Consider the following 16,370-nt stretch of genomic DNA (forward strand, 5'->3'; position numbering starts at 1 on the left):
TCTATCTTTGAACCTAAAAGTAAAACATTAGAAAGAGTTACTCACTCCCTGATCGTTCCAGAAACAAAATATTTTCAGCGATACGTGAAGCATCACCCAAGAAACGGCTTTACTCTACGCCGTGTGCCAGCATTGTTGTGATCTTCGTCCTGCTCGTCAGGATGTCATTTGTGGTTTCGTTTTGCGTTTGCACGGTCCATAGTTACCCACTTTTCGGACATTCAATTCCATTTCATTTGTTGTTCTCGCTCCGCAACGGGTTAACCGTGACACACTTGGCCCCCGCCACGTGCCTCGTGTCACTGAGGATTGATGTTGACAGAGAGCGGGACCGTTCGCTGGATTTCCGTAGCCAGCAATAGCGGCGAAGAGAATGGGTGTGGACGTGTTGAAGTTTAATTAAAAACTTTTTAATTATGAACACGCTCTCAAGGCCGGCCCGTCTCCCGGACTCCCGCTTTCTTTCTGACAGTTGCAACGATTCGTTAGCGGGAGAGGGAGGGTTTGGTGCCGCCAGTCGTACATTTCGACCATCGGGCCCGAAAAGTGCAACATTTTGTGACATTTGTGGGCTGGTTTTATAGTGTTTAAAAGGAAAAAAAAGTGCTCTACAATCGATTCAATCCATAAATCTACCTCAACATCCAAATTTCCGCAGGTTTGTTGCTAATTGATTTCGTTTGCAAACTCCTTAGCGAAGCGTGCGTTTTAATAAGTATCGAATTGATTTCCCTTAATTAGCACCGCACCAAAATCATTCCATTTTCTTCGCGGACTCCCCCGTGCTCGTTTTCCTCTTGCTGTATGCTGTACCGTAATGGCTGAGCATGAAATAAAATACACTATTTAGCCGAGCATCATGATGTGGTCCCTTGTTACCATAAACGGGCAATTCGGATGGCGTGCCTGGTTATCTGCTTGCCAGCAACTGATGGAGAGGTAGATGATGGAATGTTTTTAATTCCCTCCCCGCTCCCTTGCCACCGCATTCTCCTACCCTTTCCTTCTACGCCCGCTTTTCCCATGCCCATGTGGATTACATGGTTTCGGTGACACATGCGGAAGTTTGCCTCCTGTTCGTCCGACTGTCTGTCCGTCTGTCACAGACCGTGACCAGACAATTGACTCAGTAGGGTTGGTTTGGGAAGGAGGGCACGCAAGGGTTGTGTGTGTGTGTGTGTGCGTGCGCACACCATTTGGGTAATGGAGTTTTTCGGACACGCTGGCGCCCAGCGCGAAATGAAATCCCGGATGAATGGGGAGGGGCGCAAGGACGGATGCGAGGAGTTGCACAAATGTGTTGAAAATTTAATCAATATTTACTGTAAATCGGGCCACGGTGGCGGCGGTGGCGTTTGTGCGTGCTGTTGTTGCTGCTTTGTTGCGTCCTTTGTTTTGCTTTACTGCAGATTGGTGTAGTTAGTGTGTAATTGATGTTGCTGATGATGGTAATATGTCGCTGCAGTAGCGCTACGCCTGCGAAACCCCGTGGTCAATCATACACTTCATTATTGCTGCCGCCGTTCGTTTCTCTCCGTGCAGAGCTGCCTCTTCCCTTCGATCGATTATTTTTGGTTTTGTTTTACCGCGACTCTCTCTCTCTCTCTCTCTCTCTCTCTCTCTCTCTCTCTCTCTCTCTCTCTCTCTCTCTCTCTCTCTCTTCCTCTGTTCATCCTTTTTATTGCAGAGGCGCTGGGCCTTTTCCGGTTGTTTTTGATGCGTTTGAAGCTCACCGTGGCCGTGTTTCAAGGTTTTTTGCAGAATGTTATTACGATTGCTGCTGTTGCTGTTTCCCAAGACAGAGCATTGTGCAATTAAATTAATTCAAATTGGCCTCTCAATAACAAATTATATGCTTCTTAAAGCCAACCTGCTGCCCTTGCCAAAGTATCAGTTCTACGTAATTATTCTATCACTATGAAAGGTTTCAGAAAACAGGGGAAAATTTAATTTAATTCAATTTAAGTACTTTCCCACACATCAAAATCTTTTCCGTACTTTCGAACTCTTAAACCTAACCGCTTGTCTTAGTTCGCACGGATCCCGCTAGGAGCGCTCGCATGACAGCGAAACTGAAGCAACACGCTTAATAATTGATTTATTTTTACCGGTTCATTTATCTGCTCCTTCACCCAGCAGACTCCGTCTGCACCCAGTGGCCTCGTGTCTCATCGCAAACTTGCTGCGTGAAACAGCTCGGGTTGAGTTGGAGATGTCTCCAGCAGATGCAGCATAAAGCCAAGACATAAGGAATTCTGATTCCGATGCGCCACACAACCAAGGCGGGGGTCGGTGCTGTGAAGTAATCGATATCGATAATAGATATCCCTGCAATTCGATGCGCCGACATTCCACCGGAGACAAGACGGCGGAGAGATACGCACACGGTCGGTAGGAAGTGTAGTAGAGCAGGCCTTGTCAATTAATCAATAACGGAAGGACACAGCCAGCCACGATGTCGGCGCGACACAAACGCGTACACTTTCACAAAGTGTGCAAACGGCAAGGAGCAGGGTAGCTGCTAACCGTACAATGTCACAACAAATCATTTTGCCGGTCCGCTCAAACGAAGAATGTGCCTGCCTGTGCGTTCTCTCTTCCGAACGATTTGAGCGTAATTAAAATCGCAACCTAAACCTGCCTGCAGGGTTTTGCAGGGCTCCTGCCGCGTACACGACGAAGACCGCAGCGGTCTTGCATGTGTGTGTGTACACTTGCACACTTTAATGCCGTATAAATGTCGATTTCCATCTCGTTTTTGAGTTTGAGAAGATGCGTTAAGCATGTGAGGCGGTAATACACCCTGCATTTAGCTGTGTGACGCCCAGGGAATGCTGTGTCCACCGGCGGAGTACCGATGGGCGATCATTCATTATGGACACGTCAGCGAATAATAAGTCCCACATCTCGGGTTAGATATTCATGTCAATGTTGACAAAGGTGTGTGAGCTGGTTTTTATGCTCTCTCGCACCATTACACTCGCCGGTCTCTTATCCCGGTTTCTGTGATAAGGTTATTGACATGCGAGCGCAACTTTGTTCAGGCTGCTTCTTTGTGGGTTAGCACTTGGATTTTGAAACCAATATTTGTTCGTTAATACGTGAGACAATAGCTAAATATATTTAGCTACTATATCTGGAACGTGAACTGTTTGTTGGTAATCACGTTGAAGCTTTGAATTGAGTGCCTGGGAATTCTAATCAAAATTGGCAGAGGTACATGCAAAATACTCAAATACTCATAAGTCTGTGATCTTACCATGATATGACCGCGTGCTTGAGCTTTTTTTTGAACATTATTTCAGTCTTTCGATGAAAGATAGCTTCATCACACCACGGCAAAGCGCACAAGATACCAGCATATTAAAGCATATTTTTGGAATAGCAAAACAACTTGTTAAAATTGTCATGGTAAATAATACAGATTTAATATTATGGCCCAGCTCCAGACTGTCCTCAGAACCAGGAGGATCAGAACCAGTGGCAGAATGTGCTGATGGAGAAGTAGAGAGAGAGCATCCTGTTTCCACCGGCACGGAGCCCCGATGGGCGATCAGTCTTAATCTCAAAGTGCAGAACCTATGGACACGTCAGCGAAAAAGAAGAATCCCACATCGGTTGGATATTCTTGTCAGTGTTGACAAAGGTTTGTGAGCCAGTTTGTATGCTCTCTTTCTCTTTCTTTCTCGCATCATTACACACGCTGGTCTCTTATCCAATTTCTTAAGTAAGGTTGTTTACATGCGAGCGTAAACTTTCCCATGCTGCTTCTTTGGGTTTAGAACCACTTGGGTTAGGAAACAAATATTTGTTCGGGACGCGCGACAAAACAGCAAAGAAGCCGGGCAGGCTTTCCGTGACTTTTGGTGAATTCTTGAAATTTTGCTATATTGTTGCAGGTTATCCTAAGGTAATGACCGATGTTACACTCACTCTCAACACACATTGGTTAATATCTCTGCAACGTCAACGGCTGATAGTGATTTTTTCCTGCGAAATCTAATCAAAATTGACATAGATAGATGCAAAAACCAAAACTTATTAAATATTGCCCCTCTCTTTCTCACTCTCTTGTTTCCACTCATCTTTTAACTGTCGGCTTGGTGAGAGTTTCTTTCCCCGGATATGGGAGCCCGTGTGACAGATAACATACAGGATACGCCTGGCTTTTGAGCATCTCGAACTTTGAAGAAGGCCGATAGGTTAGAGTGAAAGGGTTTACGCTTCTTAGAATGAAACTTATCAAACTTGCTCTCCCTGCCTGGACGGGACACGGGCAGTACTGTCCAAACACGGTCCGTCGCAGCCGTGTGCAAACATCCGTTCGATTTCGATAACAACACGGCACAACGCAAACACACGCTGGTGGATCCCCTTTTTTAATGAGCTTTGTGTTGTCGTGTCCTGCCCTCTCTCTCTCTCTGTAGCTCACATGATTCTTTACCCACCGTGTGAGCTGTACGGGTTCGGTGCGTTTTCGCAGTTTTCGCAGTTTGTTTGTCGCCACCCTCCTGTCAATCGAACCCGAGAACTATTCCGAGGCGAAGGCGCCGGCAAACTGTCCGTTTTTGATCACCTTGTTCTCGTCCTAATTTCTTTTCACCGTACCCCCTTTTCCCCGGAATGCTGTGGGGGGTTTTTTTGTCATGTCGTCTCGTCCTCTTTTGTGCTGCTAACGATCTGTAAAGATGCCCCTATATGTATACATGTGTGTTTAAAGTTGTTGCTCGTTACAGAAAAGCAATCCTTTGCTCCATTCGCTTGCATGGTGCTGGTGAGATTCAAAATACATACATATAAAAAAAAGGTGGTTGATCTCTTCAGCATTTTTGCCCCTCCCTGGAGAGCGGGTTCAAGTGGGTGGTTAATAGCGGTCAACCTAGCCCCTTGTGTCTGCATTCTGTTCTTTTTATTTTGTCACAGTGCAAAAGCCACAAAACACGAAATCAATTTCCGAGTGGTGGAATGATTATTATTTGCCTTTCGTCGTGCTACTTCGGGATGCCATTTTTTCCAATTTCAAAAGAAAGCTTTGTTAACCTTTGCTGCTCACTTTCGGACAATGGAAAGGGGTGCGAATCTTTTTTTTTTTTGCATAAAAGTGTACAGCCCTTCTCAGCTCGCGTGCTATCATTCATTTTAATGCTTGAACTCTTCCATTGCTGTCGCGAGGGTTAGTCTTGCAATTTATCTTGCTTGCTTTTTTGGAACTAATTAAATAATAGTTGCACCGGCTTGCTGTGCTCTTCCGCACTTTCTCTTTTTGTCAGTGAGAAGAGCAAACAGGAAGAAGCGTAAAAGAAGATGTCTCCCTTACGTCCTCTGTCGTCACCTTACCAGCTTTGCAGCACACGCCATTCCAGGCAATGTGTAATTCGTTTTGTTCCTTGAAAAGAAAGCATTGTTACTAGGGCGAAGGGCGGGCAGACAGAGAGGATGCAAAAGAAAGTAAAACCGAAAGCGGGGGCACACACACACACACACACACCAAAGGACAAGAAAAATGACAACGTCATTATAACGCCATCAGCTTTTGAAAAGGACTTCGGTCGTTGCTGCTTCCCCTGCCCACTGGAAAACAAAGAAGCAAAGAAATATTCTCATGCCTTCCCTCCCCCTTCCCTCCCTTCTTCACTACTACTGAAGCATTCTTATTATTGTTTGGCGCAAGCAGCACAGTCAGCAGGATGTCCGGTGAAAACCGTGCGACATATTTTTCGACAGCTGCGTGCGTGTGTGTGTGTGTCTTCTTTCATTGATTCCAATATTTGAAGATCTACGAAAAGAGGAGGTGTGCGTGTACGCGATGGAGGAGGGAAAAAAACATTTGTCGTTCAACAACGGGCTGCGGGTACGGGTACGGGAGGAGGCGGTGGCTTTGCATAGAAAATTATGCCTCTTACTTTCCCTCCTTCTTTGGTGGAAGCATTCAACCACCATCAGCACACTACCACTACCGCAACGAGACAAAATGAACACAGTGATCTGGACTAGGTTCTTATGAATACAAAAATAAAATAATAATAGCAATTCGCCCCCAAAAGAGGGAAGATTAATGGGAGGCTCCAACCTCCCTCCTGCGCCATTCGCTGCTTTTGCTTGAGCACGTGGTAAATCTGCATGCCGTGATAGCGTCGGCGGCGGCGACATAGCATGCGGTCGCGTTCGTCCCCTAACGGAGGGGTGTGGTGCGAGTAAAGAGTGCCTCTCCACAGGAAAAAGGGTCGCGAGCGATATCAACTACAGCTACAATGGCCAGGACAAAGCACGGCGAGCGAAGAAGTAACACAGCGATGGAATGGAATCACTTAAGTGCATTATCGTCATCATTATCTCTCTGCTAGTAGATGTGATGGCCGTCATGAATTTGAATACCTATCCACCTCACGTTGTGATGCACGTCCCGCGTCCCGTATCTGTCCGATACGTTCCATCACATTAAAGGACGGTGTTCGATAGTTTAATTTCCGACATGTTGGTTCCGGATGGCTTGAAACACGTATGGCCTTACCCTTGTGTTGTTTTCGGTTATATAAAACCAATCGTTCGGTATTGGTAGCCTAGTATAAAAAAATTACACCTAAGATCGAGACCTTCGCCGTTTTTTTTATCTTTTTTCTTTGATATTACTCGATGGTTAGTGCAAGCTACACCATTTACTTGTTGTTATGACAGAAAAAAGTAGAACAAGTCAATCCTTTCTGCGTTGTTCTCATTCGAGTACATATCCATGTAAAGCTGGGAAAAGTGATCGGTGTGTCGAATGTTAAAATTGATGTCATCGATGTAATTGATGTCATCGATTGACTTCTCAATATTGCCTTCCATTGATGTGTTTGAAGATGTTCTTGATTGTGTTTATCTCGTTGCGTCACAGTGCTATGTCGATCAGCTGTAGCCGTTTCTTAACCTAGTAACAAAGGCTCCCGTATCGTGAGAAATACCTTTTTATGTAGCTTAAAAGCCATAAGCGAACCCTGAACTAGTCCAGCTCTTTGAGATCATTTCATATAACCATAGTGTTGTTGTTATGACATTATATGTGTCGCAGTTGTAGATGTCTTCGTGCAGATTATCTTCTACGATCGAACTTCACGATACAGAGGTTTCTGGAGTACCATGGGAAATGACATAGCCTATTCTGAAATAAAAATAAAGAAATCCTGATAGAGTCATCAACATGAGACACATTTTAATCGATCTTGTGAACTATTCTTATGTAGTCGAGCGAGTTAATAGACCACGTTGAAGATCATTATAATTTCCTCCGACTGTCTATCGATCGGGATTTTACTCAAAACTCTTATGCGCGGCAAATATGCCCGTGAGAGGAAAGGAATAACATTAGGATACACTGTTCTAGACTTCTGGAGAGTGTGAGCTCGCGCAATGATGAAATTCAAACCAGTATCTCCCGACTCCTTCCATCTACCGATGTGGAGTCATGTCTTGGGAAGAACTTGTTGCCCTCTGATGCGTGGGTGCTCTCGGATGCTCTTGGAGTTGTGTATGCCTGATAAGAAGTTTCTTTCTTGGTTGAGCCCATAAGTGGCTTGATGCTCTTATGGCGGTCGTTATGTTGTCATGATGTATTTTTTGTACGTTATATTAAACCCATGTAAACGTTCGGTTGATTGGTAGCGGCGTGGCTAGTATAACAAACGTACCTTAAATCGAGAATGTTAACGGTTTTTTTTTTATTTGGTATTATGTGATGGTTAGTACGAGATACAGCATTAACTTGTTGTTATGATAGAAAAAATGCGGAACGAGTCAAGATTGTGCGTGTCATTCTTGCGCAGGGGCCATGCTTATCTTTTCTGTGTTGTTCCCATTTGAGTATATATCCACCCAATGCTGGTATCAGTAATCGGTGTGTTGGTTGTACAGATTGCTGTCAAGTCAGCGCTTGGCTGGACTGTGTAGGGTTCAGGTGCCACATGCCAATTGCAAATCGGGAACTCAGTTCATCAGCATGAATTTATCAATATGTTGAAGCATAAGATGTCTTCTGGTTGTGACCCAGGCCACCGTTAGCTTCTGATTCTGGCTACTCCTGTCAGCTGTCGAGCTCAAATAAACGTTGATGGAGGAAGCAGTAGAGCTCACTTGCATATCTCGCTGCGTCGCCCCAAGAGCATCATTAAACACGCTCCGCCATCACTGTGGCCACATGGAACATCATATCGATCATACGGGCTTCAACGGTTGCTCCCAGCGACAGTACACGGCACTCCTTAATCGTCTAATCCTTGTGTTTGGAACAGTGTCTTCTTGAGCACGGGCTACTGGATTGACATGATGTCTCCTTGAAAACGTTCGCCAGCAGTTCGAACGTAGCCGCACTAAGTTTGCGCAGATTCCAATCGGAAAGGTTGCTAGCGTCTTCCTTCTCGTCGTAAGAATCGTACATGTCTGTATCGTACGCGTTACCACGCATTACGCGCACCGAATCGTCTACAATACTAGCATCACCCATGCCATGTACTGTCGCTGGGAGCGATCATTGAAGCCCGCATGATCGGTATAATGTTCCATGTGGACTGCTTGTCATGGTGATGGGGGAGCGTGTGTAATGATGCTCTTGGGGTGACGCAGCGAGATATGCGAGTGAGCTGTACTGCATCCTCCACCAACGTTTATTTGAGCTCGACAGCTGACAGGAGTAGCCAAATCAGAAGCTAACGGTGGCCTGGGTCACAAACAGAAGACATCTCATGCTTGAGCATATTGATAAATTCATGCAGACGGGGACTGACAGCACTTACTAGACAGCAATCTGAACATCCGGCATGCCGATTTATGGTTCTAGCGTTGCAACCAGGTTGATTTTGTCAAGACTAACCATCATTAGTGGTATCAATTGTAGAAAATGGTCAAAAATCTTTGGGATGTAAATTTAATGTAAATTAAACTAGAATGATAATCTGCTTCGATGATTGATGCAAGTTATGCGATCAGAGCCAGAAGGTAACAATTGTTTTGACCCCTAAATATAAACTGTTTGATCCGGGCTATCATGAAAGTGTTGTACCGCTGTCTGTTAGGAATAAACTTTAATAACACCGGTTGATCGAATTTAAACCTAAATATGATTAGTATTCATACTAGTTCTAAATCTTTTTGCCGCTCATACCGAAATGCAGCAGTTGATCGCTTCGCAGACACCGTCGATTCCGCCTTTTGTTAATTTTGTTTGTTCAGCATACTATCAGCGGGTTTGTCGACACTATCCTCAGCCTGATGTGTCTCTACTGCTTCACTGATTAGGCTTACCGTCGATCCGTCGTCAGCATTACACAGCGTGTGTCCACATCACTAATCAGGATCTCGACTATGTTTTTGAACTGCACTGTTACGTTCCCTCAATGGCTGTTGCAGTTCGCTATATTGTACTGTCGTCTCAGCCTGCGGTGTTGATTGCAACTGCATCGAAGGCATCGTGTCCATAGTTGCAGACTGTCATTGCCTCTTGCTCTGTTTTCAAAAAATTTGCCATAGCTCCATTTCTGTCAATGGTTTCTTGCAAACTCAATCAAACTCAAGTGCAATCAGACTTCAGGTTGATGCAAAATCAATCATATCTTGGCGTTTGCTCATTGTTAGTGTGATGCATGCTCTTTTTCTAGTCGCTATCTTGATTATTGCTTTTGCATTTATTCGTCTTTCATTTTATTAAATTGTTAAATTATCAACAGTTGTGTTGTCAGTTGCTCTTGTATTTCATTTAGAGTTAGCGGCTCCAATCCCGTCCATTCGTTAAAACTCGTTGCGATCGCGATCGACCTTTGTTGTCAGTTGCTCTTGTATTTCATTTAGAGTTAGCGGCTGCAATCCCGTCTATTCGTTAAACTCGTTGCGATCGCGATCGACCTTTGTTGTCAGTTGCTCTTGTATTTCATTTAGATTTAGCGGCTCCAATATCCCGTCTATTCGCTAAAACTCGTTGCGATCGCGATCGACCTTTGTTTTTCGTGGATCGTGGACAAAAGTCCATTATCTTGTCCATGTTTGGCAGCACCATTTCGCTCACTCGATGTACGATAAGTGGCTGAGCGAATTGATCGATCATTTAATAAGTTGGGAGCCATATCTGAAAGCTATGGAAATTTATATTATCATCAAAATACGGTGATGTAATTCAATTATCCGATAAAAAGATATTCTTTGCCTGAACCTGTTGTGTGGCATTGTTTTCATATTGGAGTTTCCATAAGCTGATTTATTCAGCAATTGTAGGGTTTTTTCCACGATTCTTATTAGAATTGAAAGCGCACAAACTGTTTTGCCAGTTGTTGTGCGGTAGCTACAACTTCAAAACCTAACGATGTTTTATACACTTTTCTTGGCGGAATTATGATTATTGCTGATTTATAATTCCACTACATCTTTGATACTTTTCGCATCATCAGGGACTATGTTTGGCCCCTGAGGTTTCTTCAAATTCGTTTTCTGTTTCTTGTTGAATCAATATCAACCCACCGATCGTCATCTCCCTCGTCTGATTAATCAAGGAACATGATTTATTCTCTGACATTTTTCGCTTTAGTGCAGTTTAGATTTTTGATTTCTCGCGTACATTCGAGAAACCGGATGCACTTAATGGACTGTAGGGAATTAACTGAGTTGTTGTGTAAATAGGATAGTGTTTGTCCGAGCATTCATCGACACTATTTTCCCTCGGCACTAATACTATAGTTGTAGTAGTTGTATCAATACACTAAAGCAGCGACTATTCGTCAACTATTAAATATCACACTGAAGCTATTTTGGATGCGATGACACTTGCAGCAAAGCCATGGTGTGGGATGCGCACCACTGTGGTGTTTGTTGGGCATCTAAGCGCGATTTCCTTTCCTAATGGAGGCGCCTGGTACTTGGTGTTAAAATTATTTTTTCAACCCTAGCCTATCTAAACCATCTTGATTTGGTTTTCTACGGCCTGTGGTAATTTCCTTCATTGATGTCTACTCGATTAATTTACCGTTCAGTAACTCCTACCGTCGCGGTTCTAATTAATTGCAAAGTTTTGTTGGGTATGGTTTGAATGAAGATTTTAAGCTAATCTAAAATAGGGGTGGGCATTTCGGTTCTTTTAAGTGAACGTGAGTGAACCGAATCGTTCATTGCTGTGAACGTGAACGTAATTTCGGTTCTTCCGTTTTTTTTTTTTGCAAATAACAATACATTTAAAGTATGTGAATCGGTACACTACTCGAAAATCGGAAGAACCACAGATCAATCCTTTGGTCTGATTACATGAAAAGCAAACCAATGTTCACAATGTATCATTTCACACAAGAAAGTGATTCACTCAAACACTTTAAAATCGGCCATTTCTTGTTTTTACTCTAAATTTACGAATATTGCGTACTTTTCTTGTGAACCGGTTCATTAATTTTTTCACGTGAACTGAACGAACCGTACGGTTCTGGTTCATTTAGCACACCTCTAATCTAAACACAGGCTTTTGAATTCGCTCAAATCGAACGGGTGAACTGCTATCGGGGGCTGTTAGAGAGGCGCCATCCTCCTGCTGCTCGTTGCTGTTCCGGGAACACTGAAGACTCTGCCGAATGTGGTCGCACCAGGGGTCAGCACGGCGGCGCAAACAGTAGTTGTGCTCGTATGCTCACCGGAACGATCTATGTCTGCTGTTGCGGCTGGCCTCGCTTGTTGAATAATACACCCAATTCACACCTTAATGCATCAATTCGCTTGGATAGCAACTATTTTATCTTTGAGCAAATAACTTTATTACTGCATTAACTGAATTGCTTGTTCCGGGAACAGTGAAGATTCCGCCGAGAGTGATTGCTCGCCAACATGTTCTACGTTCGTGCTTGTTGACACCATATTCGCTAGAAATTTCCGCTATCAGCGCTACCTGCTCTTTCCCATAGCGATGCAGATGTACTACTGCCGGTACCTATCGCAACACACAGTAACACAACACAGCGTAACTGCCACGGCAAATCCAGTAGACAGCGTGGGACACACCATAGTTGTGCTCACTACCTTTATGTTCACCGGATGGTGTGGGATGCGCACCACTGTGGTGTTTGTTGGGCATCTAAGCGCGATTTCCTTTCCTAATGGAGGCGCCTGGTACTTGGTGTTAAAATTATTTTTTCAACCCTAGCCTATCTAAACCATCTTGATTTGGTTTTCTACGGCCTGTGGTAATTTCCTTCATTAATGTCTACTCGATTAATTTACCGTTCAGTAACTCTTACCGTCGCGGTTCTAATTAATTGCGAAGTTTTGTTGGGTATGGTTTGAATGAAGATTTTAAGCTAATCTAAAATAGGGATGGGCATTTCGGTTCTTTTAAGTGAACGTGAGTGAACCGAATCGTTCATTGCTGTGAACGTGAACGTAATTTCGGTTCTTCCGTTTTTTTTTGCAAATAACAATACATTTAAAGTATGTGAATCGGTACACTACTCGAAAATCGGAAGAACCACAGATCAATCCTTTGGTCTGATTACATGAAAAGCAAACCAATATTCACAATGTATCATTTCACACAAGAAAGTGATTCACACAAACACTTTAAAATCGGCCATTTTTTGTTTTTACTCTAAATTTGCGAATATTGCGTACTTTTCTTGTGAACCGGTTCATTAATTTTTTTCACGTGAACTGAACGAACCGTACGGTTCTGGTTCATTTAGCACACCTCTAATCTAAACACAGGCTTTTGAATTCGCTCAAATCGAACGGGTGAACTGCTATCGGGGGCTGTTAGAGAGGCGCCATCCTCCTGCTGCTCGTTGCTGTTCCGGGAACACTGAAGACTCTGCCGAATGTGGTCGCACCAGGGGTCAGCACGGCGGCGCAAACAGTAGTTGTGCTCGTATGCTCACCGGAACGATCTATGTCTGCTGTTGCGGCTGGCCTCGCTTGTTGAATAATACACCCAATTCACACCTTAATGCATCAATTCGCTTGGATAGCAACTATTTTATCTTTGAGCAAATAACTTTATTACTGCATTAACTGAATTGCTTGTTCCGGGAACAGTGAAGATTCCGCCGAGAGTGATTGCTCGCCAACATGTTCTACGTTCGTGCTTGTTGACACCATATTCGCTAGAAATTTCCGCTATCAGCGCTACCTGCTCTTTCCCATAGCGATGCAGATGTACTACTGCCGGTACCTATCGCAACACACAGTAACACAACACAGCGTAACTGCCACGGCAAATCCAGTAGACAGCGTGGTGTTTGTTGGGCATCTAAGCGCGATTTCCTTTCCTAATGGAGGCGCCTGGTACTTGGTGTTAAAATTATTTTTTCAACCCTAGCCTATCTAAACCATCTTGATTTGGTTTTCTACGGCCTGTGGTAATTTCCTTCATTAATGTCTACTCGATTAATTTACCGTTCAGTAACTCTTACCGTCGCGGTTCTAATTAATTGCGAAGTTTTGTTGGGTATGGTTTGAATGAAGATTTTAAGCTAATCTAAAATAGGGATGGGCATTTCGGTTCTTTTAAGTGAACGTGAGTGAACCGAATCGTTCATTGCTGTGAACGTGAACGTAATTTCGGTTCTTCCGTTTTTTTTTGCAAATAACAATACATTTAAAGTATGTGAATCGGTACACTACTCGAAAATCGGAAGAACCACAGATCAATCCTTTGGTCTGATTACATGAAAAGCAAACCAATATTCACAATGTATCATTTCACACAAGAAAGTGATTCACACAAACACTTTAAAATCGGCCATTTTTTGTTTTTACTCTAAATTTGCGAATATTGCGTACTTTTCTTGTGAACCGGTTCATTAATTTTTTTCACGTGAACTGAACGAACCGTACGGTTCTGGTTCATTTAGCACACCTCTAATCTAAACACAGGCTTTTGAATTCGCTCAAATCGAACGGGTGAACTGCTATCGGGGGCTGTTAGAGAGGCGCCATCCTCCTGCTGCTCGTTGCTGTTCCGGGAACACTGAAGACTCTGCCGAATGTGGTCGCACCAGGGGTCAGCACGGCGGCGCAAACAGTAGTTGTGCTCGTATGCTCACCGGAACGATCTATGTCTGCTGTTGCGGCTGGCCTCGCTTGTTGAATAATACACCCAATTCACACCTTAATGCATCAATTCGCTTGGATAGCAACTATTTTATCTTTGAGCAAATAACTTTATTACTGCATTAACTGAATTGCTTGTTCCGGGAACAGTGAAGATTCCGCCGAGAGTGATTGCTCGCCAACATGTTCTACGTTCGTGCTTGTTGACACCATATTCGCTAGAAATTTCCGCTATCAGCGCTACCTGCTCTTTCCCATAGCGATGCAGATGTACTACTGCCGGTACCTATCGCAACACACAGTAACACAACACAGCGTAACTGCCACGGCAAATCCAGTAGACAGCGTGGGACACACCATAGTTGTGCTCACTACCTTTATGTTCACCGGATGGTGTGGGATGCGCACCACTGTGGTGTTTGTTGGGCATCTAAGCGCGATTTCCTTTCCTAATGGAGGCGCCTGGTACTTGGTGTTAAAATTATTTTTTCAACCCTAGCCTATCTAAACCATCTTGATTTGGTTTTCTACGGCCTGTGGTAATTTCCTTCATTAATGTCTACTCGATTAATTTACCGTTCAGTAACTCTTACCGTCGCGGTTCTAATTAATTGCGAAGTTTTGTTGGGTATGGTTTGAATGAAGATTTTAAGCTAATCTAAAATAGGGATGGGCATTTCGGTTCTTTTAAGTGAACGTGAGTGAACCGAATCGTTCATTGCTGTGAACGTGAACGTAATTTCGGTTCTTCCGTTTTTTTTTGCAAATAACAATACATTTAAAGTATGTGAATCGGTACACTACTCGAAAATCGGAAGAACCACAGATCAATCCTTTGGTCTGATTACATGAAAAGCAAACCAATATTCACAATGTATCATTTCACACAAGAAAGTGATTCACACAAACACTTTAAAATCGGCCATTTTTTGTTTTTACTCTAAATTTGCGAATATTGCGTACTTTTCTTGTGAACCGGTTCATTAATTTTTTTCACGTGAACTGAACGAACCGTACGGTTCTGGTTCATTTAGCACACCTCTAATCTAAACACAGGCTTTTGAATTCGCTCAAATCGAACGGGTGAACTGCTATCGGGGGCTGTTAGAGAGGCGCCATCCTCCTGCTGCTCGTTGCTGTTCCGGGAACACTGAAGACTCTGCCGAATGTGGTCGCACCAGGGGTCAGCACGGCGGCGCAAACAGTAGTTGTGCTCGTATGCTCACCGGAACGATCTATGTCTGCTGTTGCGGCTGGCCTCGCTTGTTGAATAATACACCCAATTCACACCTTAATGCATCAATTCGCTTGGATAGCAACTATTTTATCTTTGAGCAAATAACTTTATTACTGCATTAACTGAATTGCTTGTTCCGGGAACAGTGAAGATTCCGCCGAGAGTGATTGCTCGCCAACATGTTCTACGTTCGTGCTTGTTGACACCATATTCGCTAGAAATTTCCGCTATCAGCGCTACCTGCTCTTTCCCATAGCGATGCAGATGTACTACTGCCGGTACCTATCGCAACACACAGTAACACAACACAGCGTAACTGCCACGGCAAATCCAGTAGACAGCGTGGGACACACCATAGTTATGCTCACTACCTTTATGTTCACCGGAACGATCTCTGTATTCGCCATTGCAACGTTGCTTTGCTTTACTGCTCCTTGCCATTTACTTCTTTCCACGCTAACTAGGCGCTGCGTTATTTGTATTGCCATCCAGTAAGGTTATATTTAAAGAAACGGTTGTCAAACGTGTACCGCGACGTTCTACCTAACTGTTTTTTAAATATCAATTTTTGTACGTGCAAACTGTAATAATGTAACATAATTATGACTATGTTTTAAAACATTGTAACAAATTGTAATCACTTGCCTGTGCGGCTCTATAGACACATTCTGCTTGTAATTTGTGCTTTAGATTCTTGATTCCAACATCATTCTTAAGCGATGATGCGAAATCCCAAGCGCTTGATTGGTTTAACCTTCTCTCAGCTACGGGTTTTTCAGTGCCAATCCCTTTCCCGACCACTGTCCAAAGATCGAAAGTGGTGCAACTGACCGGGCTTAATAATTGTCCCAAACGCGCGTACTACAGCAGCTACCAGTTGTTGAACAATGGTCCATTTACACACAAACTCATACCCTCTTCAGGGCTCTTTATTAGTGTGACAGAGATAGGGCAACGTTACCGCCCCACCCGCTCCCCGTTGTCCGTTTGCGGCATTGATGGCTATGCTTTCTTTTCCGCTTGTTGATTTCCCATCCCCGGAATGAGTGGGAGGACGTGTGAAGTGAATACTACATTAGCCCGTAGTAGT

The 16,370-nt window shown here is 43.8% G+C and overlaps 1 non-coding gene across 1 annotated transcript; it reads right to left on the reverse strand.

The window, feature by feature from the left end:
- Positions 1 to 7,757: 7,757 nt before the first annotated feature.
- Positions 7,758 to 7,862, reverse strand: LOC11176090 (U6 spliceosomal RNA). The gene has a single exon (XR_003025266.2). It is a non-coding gene; the product is annotated as a U6 spliceosomal RNA (small nuclear RNA).
- Between the last annotated feature and the right edge of the window lie 8,508 nt (positions 7,863 to 16,370).

The sequence above is a fragment of the Anopheles gambiae genome, chromosome X (assembly GCF_943734735.2).
Source record: "Anopheles gambiae chromosome X, idAnoGambNW_F1_1, whole genome shotgun sequence".
Taxonomy (NCBI): Eukaryota; Metazoa; Arthropoda; class Insecta; order Diptera; family Culicidae; genus Anopheles; species Anopheles gambiae.